The sequence below is a fragment of the Heterocephalus glaber genome, unplaced genomic scaffold (assembly GCF_053883595.1).
Source record: "Heterocephalus glaber isolate CG9 unplaced genomic scaffold, H.glaber_assembly_v1.0 deba00000122, whole genome shotgun sequence".
Classification (NCBI taxonomy): Eukaryota; Metazoa; Chordata; class Mammalia; order Rodentia; family Bathyergidae; genus Heterocephalus; species Heterocephalus glaber.
Genome location: NW_028258138.1, coordinates 81,572,219 through 81,585,933, shown reverse-complemented (window position 1 = coordinate 81,585,933; position 13,715 = coordinate 81,572,219). Strand labels below are relative to the sequence as shown.

General features: G+C 50.9%; 1 protein-coding gene across 7 annotated transcripts in view; it reads right to left on the bottom strand.

Moving 5' to 3' along the window:
* Positions 1 to 13,715, bottom strand: part of Wdr72 (WD repeat domain 72) — a 178,583-nt gene that overhangs the window by 121,336 nt on the left and 43,532 nt on the right. The gene's annotated exons all lie outside the window — the stretch shown is intronic.

The following is a 13,715-nucleotide window of genomic DNA, read 5'->3' as shown; positions in this document are numbered from 1 at the left end:
ACTCACTGCCACCCTCAGCACACAGCGTGGCAGACACCAAGGGGCTGAGTCTGCCCAGCAGTGGGCACCGCTGTGTGCCAGCCCCACTGGTGATTTCCTTTCTGCTTTTTCCTTCAGATCAAACTCCAAGCCCTGAGTTGCAAGCCACCACCGCCTCTGTGTGCTCCCAGGTTCCCTTTCCGTGCTCACAAATTAGATTTCCTTTCCTTTCCTTGAGAACAAAGGAAGCTTTCCCACTCCTGGTCTCCTCTCTGGGCATCGGGGGCACCTCCCTCCCATGGTCCACTCTGACGGGCTGCCCTGCCCTGCTGCCTCACATGTTTACCACTTCCACTTCCCACATACCTCCCAAATGCCACGTGCATGTTCTAGTAGCTCACTTGGGTTCCCGGCTGCCCAGGGACTCCAGAGGCTGAGGCAGGAGCACTGCAAGTTCAAGGCCAGCCTGGACCACCTAGTGAGATGCTGTCTTAAAAAATAAAGGGTGTGTGTGTGAGTGTGTGTGTCAGTGTGAGTGTGCATGCCAGTAAGTGTGCCGGGGCACCTGCACAGCATGTACCAGGTCCTGGGCCCACCCCTAGCACCACCAAGAAAAGAGAAACTCAGCCCCCCAAGGCTTCCGTGTGCCTGGAGCTGACAGCAGCTCCACACACTGGGAACTCGAACTCGGACCGGAGCCCAGGAGAGCCTGCTCGGAGCACCGCCGGCCCAGTTCCCCGCTGGCCTCTGGCAGCCGAGGCCCCAGGTCTGGCCTCTGCAATAGTCCTGTCGCCTTGCTCCCTGTGGACCAGCTGTCTGCCCCCGTGGCTGGGCACAGGATGATGGGGGGTGGCGAGGAAGAAAGGCACAGGGGAGGCTGAGGCGGGAGCGAGTGAGAGACGCAGGGATGCGGCACTGTCTCTTCCTGTCCAGGAGCCCTGGGACTGGGCCCAAGGTCCGTGTGTCTCACCCAAGGCCTCTGACAGAATCCAGTCTCCCAGCTCCCACCGCTTTGGGGTCCCCCTCACAGACATTCCTGGGGCAGCATGGGCCGCTTTGGAGGACGGCCACTTCAGTACACAGCAGCAGGGGCACGAGGACGAGACCCCCAGGACAGAAGCCATCTTGAAGGGGACGGAAGGCACCGGAGACCCACACCAGCCCCTCAGCGGCATCTGCACAGGAAGAAGAAGGGGGAGAAGGCTCCCGAGGCTGCTGTGGGCCAGGCAGCTGCTCATACTTAGAGGCAACAGCGCCGCCAATATTTCCAGGGCACCTGCGGTTTTGTTTGCTTTGTTTTTAAATAGAGCACAGAATCGCTTTGTGGTGGGCTGTTGGATCTGAGTGTGAAGTAAGACCTGTGCATCACGAAGGCTTCTGCCTTCAGCTGCTGCAGGCACAGGCAAGGCAGTCATACGGAGGCCGGGGCATGGGCTCACCCCACATGGCTGCACCCTGAACGGGAGAAGCAGCACATCAACACCTTAACCCTCTCCAACAGCTAGAAGCCGCCCCTGGACCCCATCTCCCCGGTCACCTTCCCAGATGTTAAACAACTGCTGCTTCTACTTAAACGCTTTTCCACTGCCACTAATGTTCGTTTCCACATTGACAGCATTATCACAGGCAACTGTCAGTGAATGAGCACCTGAAGCCGCACAGGTAAACCGCAGTGCCAGACACACTCCCTCCTACCACACATCAGCTGGGGGCTCTGGGTCTGCAGGAAAGGAACTGGACACTGTCCCAAAAAGAAATGATTTAAAAAAACCAGTCCTTTGATGAATCCATCTGCAGAAGGCAGAGGTAAATCATGATTAGAAAACCTTCCCCACACAGGTCTGCGTGTTGTCACACTGGACAGAAACATTTACTTTAAAATGATACTTAATGAATTTGAGCAATGCCCTACACCAGGAATGCGGAAGTCTCCCGGCCTTCCAAAAGCACATATATGGGAACCAACAAATTCTAAGTGATTTGTTTCACAAGAAAGGGAAACCATTTGAATTGAATACTGATGGGATTTTGGAAATATCAGAAATTTCTATTTTGTGATTGGTAATGGGTACAATTACATTACATGACCACAAACACTTGAACAGGGGGAGGGTCTCCCCCACTCTGATGAGCATTTTCTCACTGAATCTCGCATAGTATTAGTGCTAGGGCGCTGCTGAGAGCAGCGACTATGAACAACTATGCTTCTCTATGAAACAGAATAGGTTAAAAACTGGACTTGCTACCAAATTTGGTAGTGAAATCCCTAGGATCAGCAGGTTCCCACCAAACAGCTAAAGGCCGCCATCCAAGCACCCCTGCCTGGGAAGCTGGCCTTCACGCTGCTGCAGGATCATGGTCTCCCTCCGCTCTGCAGGAAGTGCATCGCCTTGCTCCCAGGGAGTCTGGCATCAACCCCTGCTCTCTTCTAACACAGGCTCAAGGCCGTCACGCCTCCTGCCTAGGAAGTGTGCAGCTCTCGGGTGTGCGAGGAGCAAGCATGGGCCTTGGAGGTGGACAGCAAGGCTCGGAATCTGAGCACGCTGGGTTAGGCGGAACGCAGCTCTGCAGTGCAGGGCTTAAGGCGTGGGTGCATGTCCACAAAGCGCTGACTGGGTAACAAACACCCTGGGCTCCCATCAACCCGTGACACTTTCAGGGCACAGAATACATTTTTAAAATGTCCCTGAGCACTACGCCCTTCACCCCAGCCTGCATAGCCCCGAGCGCTTCAGAGCAAGGCTGGCATTTATCAGCCTGGCCACACTCCACCTCTGACCTCCAGGACGGGGTGGGGGCCCAAGTGCACCAAGACGCTGACATACACGAGGGTATCAGACAATACGCTGCCTGCCCTCAGACGAAGGAAGCGTAAGGAGGGCTTCTTTGAGGGGTGTGTGCTTCTGCAACGTGATAAAAAAGCAGCAGCAGCAGCTATAACTAAATTTTAAACTTTCAGCCTCACTCTGGAACCAAAGGGAATTTACAAACAACTCGTGAGGGTGTGAAGAGCAGAGGGCGCTCTGCATTGTACTGTGGAAACACACACGAGGTCGCAACATTCTCCATCACACAGAGCACATGGACGGTCCTGCTTCCAAGCACTGGGAAATGTAACTCATGCTGTGCTGTCGGAGTTTTCATGCCAGGCGTGTAGCCACTGTTTGATCTTAAAATGTTTCCAAGGCAAGTTTTACCACTCCTGCTTTTCCCAGTCCATGCAAACCTCTGCTGGCACCGATTTCCTATGTGCGGTAAGCATCCCCAGGAGCAGCCTGCAGCTCCTCCAGGCAGGCAAAGTGGGGTCCGGAGAGGAGACCCTGCCGGAGCTCCCGAGATTGGTGCCGGATGAGGCTGCCAGCATGTGCAGTCTTCCTTGCTTTTTTTTTTTTTTTAGTTTTCATTTTTGAGTGCTGGGGGGAGGCTAGGGTAGGAAGGGAAGAACAGCATTTGGGTGACTTCAGTTCTCCCTGGGCCTGGCCCTGCCTTGTGCAGGCAGAGGAGGCAGCGCAAGTCCAGCACCAAGGCTCCCTGCCCCTCACAGCACCCACTAGCACCTCTGCACCCCGTCTACACCCAGGCACCAAGCCACTCTCTGCACCCCTCCAGGACCGCAGGCAGGACGCTCAGAAGCAGCCCAGGGACACCAGTCCTACTCCACCCCTGACCCATAACAGAAGGGGCCAGGACACCGGCCACTGCCCCGGAACCTGGCAAACGGATGGTGTGGGGGTGACCAAGACTACCCTTAGCTGGCCTTAGGGCCAGACACCAGCCCGGGAGGCCTCTGAAGCAGAGTTCTGTACAGCTGTGGAATGGGGGTCAGGGGGACCAGCACAGAGGCGCTGAGAGGACACTGCACTGTGAAGATGCAGGCGGCCAGCAAGGGTCAGGGGTGGCAGACAGGGGCAGTGGCTACAGTGGCAGGACCTCAGAGCACACTGTGCAAAACTCACTGTACCAAGACCCGAGGAGCTCAGAAGCGAGGCGCCCTGAGAGCACAGCCAGCCGGCACCTACGTCTGGGCCTGAGCGCTCCAAGCCGGGAGCCCAGCTGAGGACCCAGATGCCAGCGCACAGGGCAGGGAGACAGCGGGTGGGGGCTGCCACCAGGACCCAGGTGGTGGAGCTTGATACTCAGCCGTGGGAAGCCCACTCGGCCAGGTCTCGGGCAGTCCCGCCACACTGCTCTAGTCTTGGACCTCACAGCCTTTATTTTTCGTTCCCTATTTTATATGTGAAAGATTCGCCTTTTAAACAAAATAAATACTAAAGGCCTACAGGCATAAAGATATGAAAATGAATACATATGAGGGCTGGTTACATATTTAATAACTTTTATAACTTCTTCTGGCTTAAAAGTAAATTGTTTCATCAAGTCTTTGGATTTCAATTCTCTTCTTGGAACTTCAACCCATAAATATCCTCAATTTTGATCTATTAGTGTGAAATACAATTCATCTCCTAAATTTCAAGAGCGATTTGCTTCCTGTGGGAACGGAGAGCTGGGCGGTGACAGCCTGTGACCCCAGGGGAGTGCCGGGCCTGGGACACCGGCCAGTGTGGGCTCTGCTTCCTGTGACCCAGGGGACAGAGGCATGGCCAGGCTGCGGCTGGGATGAATGAGCAGCACGATCTGCAGCAGCCCAGATAAGACCGCGACATCCCCATAGTCAAATCCTCGCTCTCTACCCCAAGCCAGGACGAGAGCTTGGCATTGGTCTGCACCCGGTCCATCCCTGGAAGGGCAAAGACCCTTCCCGTCTGATCCTGACAAGAAAGGTGATGGTGGAGGTTGGACATTACTGACACACTTCTGGCTCATCAGCACAGCCAGGACCCTGTATCTCTCAGCCCAGTCAGAGCCTCCTTTCCCGAGAATAACAACCACTGCAGTGCAGCGGGGCCCAAGGAGCCGGCTGCTGGGAAGTTGCAGGGAACCAATGGAGGCAGCGTGGGGAGGGCAGATGGCTCCTGGGGTTCATTTCCACTGAACCCCACAACTGGGACACCCACCACGCCCCATGTCCACAGCGGGCGCCCACAGAGAGGCCTGGCCGGGCACGGGGCAGCTCTGGATCCCCCTGTCCAGGAAAGGGCCCAGAAACAGGCGCTGCAGAGGCTGACAAGCCCCCCACCGCCATGGGCGATCCAGAGGCGGAGTCAGACCACAGGGCCACTGAGAAGGACTCTGTAGAGAAAAGGAAAACCCAGGAAGTCAGCAACTGCCAAAGGAAACAATAAAGACAGTAAAGGGAGGACTTAATTGGTGAAAGTAACTTTATCAGCAGACAGTATTTATTCTTATCATTGGAATGAGATTGTATTGATTTTCATATTTGTTTCTGAGCATACAAAATGTTCCAAAGACAACCTGAAAATCCCACAATGATATGCCTAATGTACATCACCACGAAGGACAGCCAAACAGTGTCATTGAGTTAACACTCAGTTAAAGTGCACACACACCTGGTCCTGGCTGTGTGTGTTTTCATAGAAAAAGTGTTGTACAACATAGGATTTTAAAAGTCATTAATGAGTGCCTAAAGGCAATACAGAACCACGGTCTTATAAAATATAATTCTATAATACAGTGTAGAAAATCCTTCAAATGTTAATAACTTATAAAGACTGATAAAGAAGCAAGTCTGAAGCTGAGGAAATTAAATTATTAAGAGGACAGCAGAAACCATCCAAAGCAGATCACTTTATCTCTTGAAATTTCCTCATCATGAATAGGAAAAAAGTTTGTAAAATTAGGAGATCAAATGAACATTTATACTGCCCATCAACTGGAGACTGGATAAAGAAGATGTGGTTTTTTTTGGTACTGGGGATCGAACTTGGGTCCTTGCTCTTGCGCAGCAGGCGGCAGAACCACTGAGCTAAATCCCCGGCCCCAAGATGTGGCTTCTTTTTTTTATAAAATGAACTACTATTCAGCCATAAAGAATGAGAAACTGGAGACATTTGTAGCTAAGTGGATGTACATTGAGGCCATAATCTTAAGTGAAATAAATAGGACACACATGTGTGAATACCAAATAGTTTATGTAGTGTGAGAAACTGAAAGTGTAAATAAGAATCAAAATGTATAATTGATATTGTGAAATAGGAAGAAAATGTTTGAAGGGGTAGGGGAAGTGGGAGGGGTAGGGGAAAGGAAAGAAGGGAAAAGAAAAATATGAGAAAAGAAAAAAAATGGAAACAAAGTCTTTGTAAATAGGGAAGGGTGGAGGGGGTGAAGGGACGGCGGGGGGCTGGGGGAATAAGAACCAAGATACATCATGTACAGGTACAAGATCCCAGTGATGAAAGTAACTGTACTATATACCTAACATGAACCAATAAACTTAATGGAAAAAAATGAACATTCACATAAGTGGCTGGAAGCAGAGGTCCAGGCTCAGAGTGTGGAACTGCAGCAATGCTGAGACAGTGGTGTGGGTGGGATGTGTCTGCACACGCGTGGTTCCCATGCACATGCGTGTGCACAGCTCTGCCCAGGATTTATCCTGAGGTAAAAACATACACTCAGTGAGACTTACATGCTCCTCTTCAGAGCTGCAGTATTAACTTGAGTTTAAACAGGTGGAAGACAAGGTCAGTCTCACTGCTACCACTGTAGCTGCACTCTGGTATTTAAAACAAAAAGGATGCAGGAGGCCGGCAGGACCCTCCCACCTGCCCAGCTGCCCCCAGCAGCTCTGGCACACCCCACTTTGAGAGCCTTGCAGTCTAACCAGAGCTCTTAGCCAGGAACCCTGTCGTTGGTCTGGGGAAGCCAAAGGACCCTTTTTGTAATATTGTAAATAAAAGACATTGGCTTATAAAGGATATTGATTATATTGAAACCAATCATAAAAATGTTCATATCACCGGATAAAAAATACAGACATAGCTCTGTTTATGTTAATATGTAAAAGGGAAAACCTGAAGGTAAAATACACCAACCTCTGGTAATGATTATCTATAAACGCTGGATTCTACTGCCTTTCATGAAGGTCTTAATATCCTTTATATTTCTGCTTCCTTCCACAATTCAGTGGCATTCACTGCAATCACAGTACTGTGCAGCCGCCACCTCTGTCTGGTGTCAACACCCCATAAGGACGTCCCGGACCACCGTGTTCTCCCTTCCTCATCTTCTGGCAACTGAACCCACTGTCCCTGTGGGGTTGACTATTCTGGGTATTTCACAGGAGAAGAACCATGCAATGTGTGCTCTCTGTGTCTAACTCTTTCACTTAGCAAAGTATCCTTGCAAATCATGCGTCAGCACCTCATTTCTCTTTAAGACAGTTTCACTGCATGTACATATCACAGCTTGCGTACCTCGTCCTCAGCTGACGGAGCTCTGCCTGTTTTTACCTTTGGGCCTTCATGAGTGTTCACCGCTGTGCTGAACACTGAGGCACCAGTCTGTGCAGGCGCCGTTTCCACTGCGCTGGGTGTGCTTGCTCGGCGACCCTGTGCTCAGCTCTCTCTCGGGAAGGGTGCCATTTTACATTCCCAGCTCCGTGTGCCACTGTGCCAGTTTCCCACCTCTGTCCTAGCACTTTCCTCACCACTCAGACACAGTAACGGGCACCCACAGGTCCAGGAGGAGAGGTTTATTTTGGCTCCCAGTTCAGAAGTTTCCCTCTGCGGCCGGCATGGCAGAAGGGCCTGGTGGAGGAGCGCTGCCCCCTCAGGGCAGCCAGGAAGCGGAGGGGCGGAGCTGGGAAGGGAGAGGCACCCTCGGGCCCCACCCTGAGTGGAGTGACCCCGGGCTCTTCCCACCAGACCAGGCCCCACCTTCCAGCGCACTCGCAGCTGTGGACAGGCCAGTGGACTACCCACGTGGAGCACATCGATCCAGTCACCTTCCGAAAGGCCCACGGGGTTTATGGTGGGCACCTCGGATCTACACCATAACAATCTCGTTCCAGCATTCCCATTTTCCACTCTTTTTCACCCTGAGCCCCTTATTAATGTGAGGCACGGCATCTCGCTGTGATTCTGACTTGAGTTTCCTGAAAGCTAATTATGGTAATAAGCTTTTCCTCTGCTTCTGCCCATTTGCATATCTTCTTTGGAGAAATATCTACCAAGTCCTGTGTGCTTTTTAAAACTGGGTTGTTTGCCTTTGCTGCTTGCTCTGGAGTTATTTATATGTCACAGGCGTTAAACTATTATCAGATACATCGGCTCCACATGATTTCCCATTCTGTAAGCTCTCTTCACCTTCTTTTTGTTTGTTTTTCTTTTCACATTCTTGATAATACCCTTTGATGCACAAAAGTTTTAAAATTTTATGAATTCCAATTTAGTTTTCCTTTAGAGAAATATCTACTCAAGAATCTTTTTCCCTTTTGTTGCTCTGGGTTCTCTCTTACAGTAAATCTGTGATAGATATGTACAGTATATAAATATATCTTTATATAGCTATATATGCTTATGTCAATATACGTTCATATTCTTCATGCATTACATATTAAGTCTGTCATCATTACCCCAAGAAAACTAAGGCACTGATTAATTTAATGATTTACCAGAGGGCACAAATTATCAGTGGGGGATTCTTCTTTCTCGAATTCTAGGCAATAACATTAGCTTGACAGATCAGAAAGGAATAAGTCACGCTGGCATTATCTGCACTTACAGAAGCTAAATTCTTTTCCATTTTGAAGCGAATTTACCACATATTTCCTGAGTTCCTCATGTGCATCAGGGGCTGCAGCTGCTCCTGGAAACAGCCAAGAACACGACAGACACAGGACCTGTGCTCACAGTGCCTCAGCCCAAAACTGCAAATCTGTGCAGGGAGGAGCCCTGGGCCACAGCGGTGACAGTGAGATGACGCCCCTGTCCTCCACGAGAATCCCGTCAGTCCACGGGGTCCCAGGGCAGCGCAGCCCCGCCAGCTGCCACCTGCTTTGCTTCAGCTCACTGCGCTCCTGGCTGCCTCAGAGGTACACATTTTCCCTGGTTCTACTGAAGGTTCCTGAATGAGCCCAACTAGAGAGAGTGGGATGGTGAGAGCTTAGGTCCAAGTTAAGACAGTGATTTGTGAAGGACTTATAATAAATAATGGTTAATACTTAATCAGTGCTCGGTGCCATGGAGACCTAACTTCTCACTGAAGAGTTGAAACGGGACTTGGGTAACAGAGATGAAAGGGCAGAACAGAACAAAAAGCCAGGCAGTCTGACTCCTGAGGGTCCTGATCAGAGCTCCTCTGGGCTCCACCTCCTATGAAGAGACTGGGCTTTGACAACTATGCTAAACTTCAAACACAGTTCACATTCACAATGGCACATAAACGCATGCACAAGTGCGCATACACACAAAATGCTGCATGAACCAAGAGTAAATTACAACTTAGCTGTGTTGGTGAGGGCTGAGGAGGAGGAGACAGATTCAAACCACAGACAGGAAGCTGAAAACATACAGGAAGCAGAAATTATTATAATAAAAGAAAAGGAGCTTGGAAGGGTAAGAAAGGAAAATCTCACCCTGTACTTTAACATAGCCTATTTTTCTTTTCTGAAAACAATCATCCCAAGAGGGTTCCATCTGTAATCTGCAACAACAAAATAGTGTGGCTTCGAGAAAATGACAAGCCGGAGAGGGGACAGCCTGCAGGACGCTGCTGGCTAAAAGCCCTTTGTTAACAGCTTGGGGCAACACCACACAACTCAGCTGTGCCAAGGTGCAACCTTGAGAAAACCGAGTAAAATGCCCTTCGGCAGGGCAGAGCTGGTCACTCGGTGTTTTACACTCCTGTTTTATTTGTGCAGCACTGTCACCACGATATGCTATTAAAGAAGATGACCACGTGGGGCTGGATGGAGGAGCGGCTGCCCTACACGGTGAACTTGGGGACATTTTGGGCCGCAAAGTAGGAATTGAACCACACCACCGCAATCCCCCAGGCTGCCGCGCAATGTTTCTGAGGGACAGAGTCCCTCACTCATGTGTTCTCTACATCCCCAGTTCTAATGGTTACAGCAAACTCAGATCTAGGGAAAATTCAACACTGGATATTTTCTTAAAATATGACCTATTATCTCTTAGATGACAACACTCATCTTTCTGAATTTTTTACAAATTTTTCTACTTGAGACTATCCACGTTGAAACCATGGAAAATCAAATGCTTACTGCATGACATCACTGTCGATTGAAAAATTTCCAGCTAAATACTAACAAGAAAAACACATTAAGAGATGGGAGATTCCATACACCAGGCGCAAGCTCTGAAGTCTGTTCCCATTTTACTTATGAAGTCCTGATGGACAGGCTGGCATACAGCAACCCTGCCAAGTGCTGTGCCAGGCATCCCTGGAGCGCCACAGGGACACAGCCAGCTCTGAGGGATGCTCAGGACCCCGCATTCTGCATAGCTGCCACAGGACCCACAGCCAACTCCTCTCTCCGTTCCCGGCTGCCCTCTGGGGACGTTCCTACTTAGCTGGACAGTGGGGACTGGGCCAGAGAGGAAGCAGAGGCCTCTGAGCCAGTGCAGGAGCGGACGAGAGCCCAGGACCCGGCCCCACCAGACGTCCCACCCCTTCTTCACGGGAGGTGGCCACATCTGCTTCTTCCTGCCCAGTGCACTTGGGAGCCCAGGCTGAAAGCCTGCACCTCCTCCAGAGGGGTTGTCATGGAAACAATGATTTTTATGTACTTGCTTGTTTGTTTCGTATTTTTTAGTATACAATTCTGTGGCACTAAATATATTCACATTATTATGCAATCCCGCAACTGATTTCTTTTTTCTGCAAGTTTGTATATGCACGGTACATACAAAGATCTTCAAAAACAGCAATCGCCATTCTCAGGGGTCTATAAACCTGAGCTTCCTGCTGCCTGTGTTTAGGAGTAAAGCTTTTTTGGAATACAGCCCACCCAGTCCTTTAGGGATTTATCTATGGCTTCTCTTCAACCAGCACGCACAGCTGAGAAATCGCAATAGAGGTCATGGTCCACAAACAAGAACACATTTTCTACCCCACTGTGCACAGAGAAAAGCTTTCCTGAACATCTTAAACAGAAATTTTTATTTTCAAGCAAATAAGGTTTCATTTCCTCACCAAAAAAAACCCACTTATTTATTAAGCTATATTTCACAATACAGATCGGCATAACCGAAGAATTCAATCACAGCAGTTATTTTAATAACGCAAAAGAAATTCATTATGTAAATGTTCTGCTATGTAAATCCACTACCGTGAATAAAATCCCCTGAATTATTTCAAATTTCATTTGAAAGTGAATAATTCTCTTGGGGGCCCATTAAGCACTCTGGGGAATCAGTATTCCTCTACCCAAAGGTGACAAAGTGAGCGAGCAGGGCGACAGAGCAGTGGAGGAGTCCTCTCCTCAGCCAGACAGGCGGACCCCCGGTGCGCCCGGACCCACCCTGCAGCCTCCCCTCTCCCTCCCCAGGCTGATACAGCATGGCCACCAGACCAGTGCTAGACAGGGCCAGGGACTCCTGCCTTCCAGCATTGTCCCCCTCCACCAAGGGCCCTGCTGTGCCCCCCCTCACGCCACTGTGCCATTTCATTCTGGGGCCTTTCCCCTACTCTGATCCCCACTGCTCCTATCTACTCCCTGGAGGTGTGCTAGCATTGAAAGAACTGATAGCTCACATTAAGCCAACTTGCTCCTCCTTCAGGTACGTAGAGGAGTAGTGTGCTAGAGACACAGAACAGAGAGAGGGCCCTTCGCCCGTGAAACTCAGCATAACCCTCAGGAGAGAACAGCTGCAAGCAAAGCAAAGAGGCAAAGGTCCAGGGAAATGTCACAGAGGATGCACAGCCGGAGCCCCGGGAGGCCCAGGGGACACACGGACAGAAGGCCAACCATGAACTTCTGGCGGGGCAGTGGGGATCTAGAGCCCCACACCTGCCTAACGGCCAGATGGACCTTCTGCACCCCAATCTCCTGAGCCCCATGGGCACTTGGGCTGCTTCATGCCATCACCTCCCTCACCTCTCCCCATGTGCCAGGCACAAGGTGACAGGAATGTTCACTGTGAACTCTGTGCAGCCATGTCAGACTTGGCTGCTACTGTATTTCCCCCCAAACTTTATGAAAATGTAAACAAAAAAACTTCCTGTTCCCAGATTTTTGCACCTTTACAGGGAAGGGGTAAAGTAAGAGTGCAGTACTGGAAACATCATACAGCTGTCTTAGCCATCAGAAATCCAGCCCAGGGAAGGGAGAGTGGGTTGTTCAATTTTAAGCAAAATTAGAAGTGCAGAAATTAAAAGGAAACTACAACAATGCCAGTGTCAGATGCAAGACTATGAGGAGCAACATGAACTTGCCTGCCGGAAGGAGTGAGGCGAGGAGAACAGGCCCCCAGCCACCCACACGGGGTGCTGAGGGGTCGCAGGACAGCCAGAGAAGGGGGCCTCGGGAGTGAGCGGCTTGCCACACCAGGGGACACAAGTGGCAGTGGCAAGTCACACAGCAGCAATGACAGGGCCCAGCCAGGCCGCACTGCACCAGTACCACCAGGGCAGCAAGCTTGAGGTGAGTACATGGTACCAAATCGTGCAACTGGTGGGTGACCTGATGGGTCATCTGCACACAAGCCCTGCCCAGGAAGCGACTGAAACGGCCCACTGTGGCAGAGAGAGTCTCCAGGGCCCAGAATGGCCCCGTGGTGCCCCTGGCCGCTCGCCAGCCCCCACAGCCTGCCCGGCCTGGCTGTCCTGATCTGTCAGAGCAAGGCTGAACTGCACAGCCTGGCCTTGGGCTCCTGGTGGCCCTGGGCGAATGGAGGCAAATCCCTGCCCTTCTGTGGGGCTGCATCTCCCTGATCAGGGGTGACGGGTCCTCCTGAGCATCCCCACTCACAGGCAGCAACAGTGTCCTCTGTGGGAAGAGCCCCCATGGCCAGGGTCCATGCTGGGACCTCATCTCCCACTGCTGCCCTCTGCCTCAATCCCCCGTAAAGTCTGCTCGAGACCTCCTGGGGCCAGCCGGAGTCCAGGTCCTGACAGGGCCACAGTGGAAAGACATGGACATCTACTCCTCAGCATGGGCAATCCCAGCAGACAGCAGATCAAAACGTACACAGCACTGCTGCTCAGGCAGTGGAAGGCATTGTTTTTCTTCCTGTTTCTTTATTTTCAAATGTTCTATGGTGTTGGTTATGTATTTTGGGGGTATAAAAAGAAATCACAGAAGTAAAACACATGGGAATAAATATAATTTCAAGAGTTACCAGTGGGCTGCTGTCCTTCCTGTACCCCACAGCCTCAGTGACAAATTGCAGGCCCGGAGAAGTCCCCTGTAAGGGACCGGGCAGTTCTCTGCCTTCGCTAGTTTCTACAGCTGTAGCAGAGGTGGCAAACCTGTGGCATGGGGCCGCAGTGGGCACGCAGAGCCCTCTCTGTAGGCACGAGGGCCAAGTCGCCCCCGCAGTGCAGCATCGGATAACAGCTGTTTTTTGAAACTAAAACCTCAGTACTCAGGTGTCACTGCAGTGGGGGCACTGTGGAATAAATACGTGGGTATGGGACTGCAGTTTGCACACTTGGTCTCTAAAGGTTCACTATCACTGATCCATGGAAACACGTTCGCTTACCGTGCATCCCCAGTTTGAACGGCAGTTGTCCGCATTTGTAAGCAGATGTGTTTCACAGACTAGGGTTCTACAAGCAGAAGTCAAGACCCGGCTGTGTTTATGGACAGGAGCAGTGACAGCAGCCTGTGACTGAGGGCTCCCATGTACAGA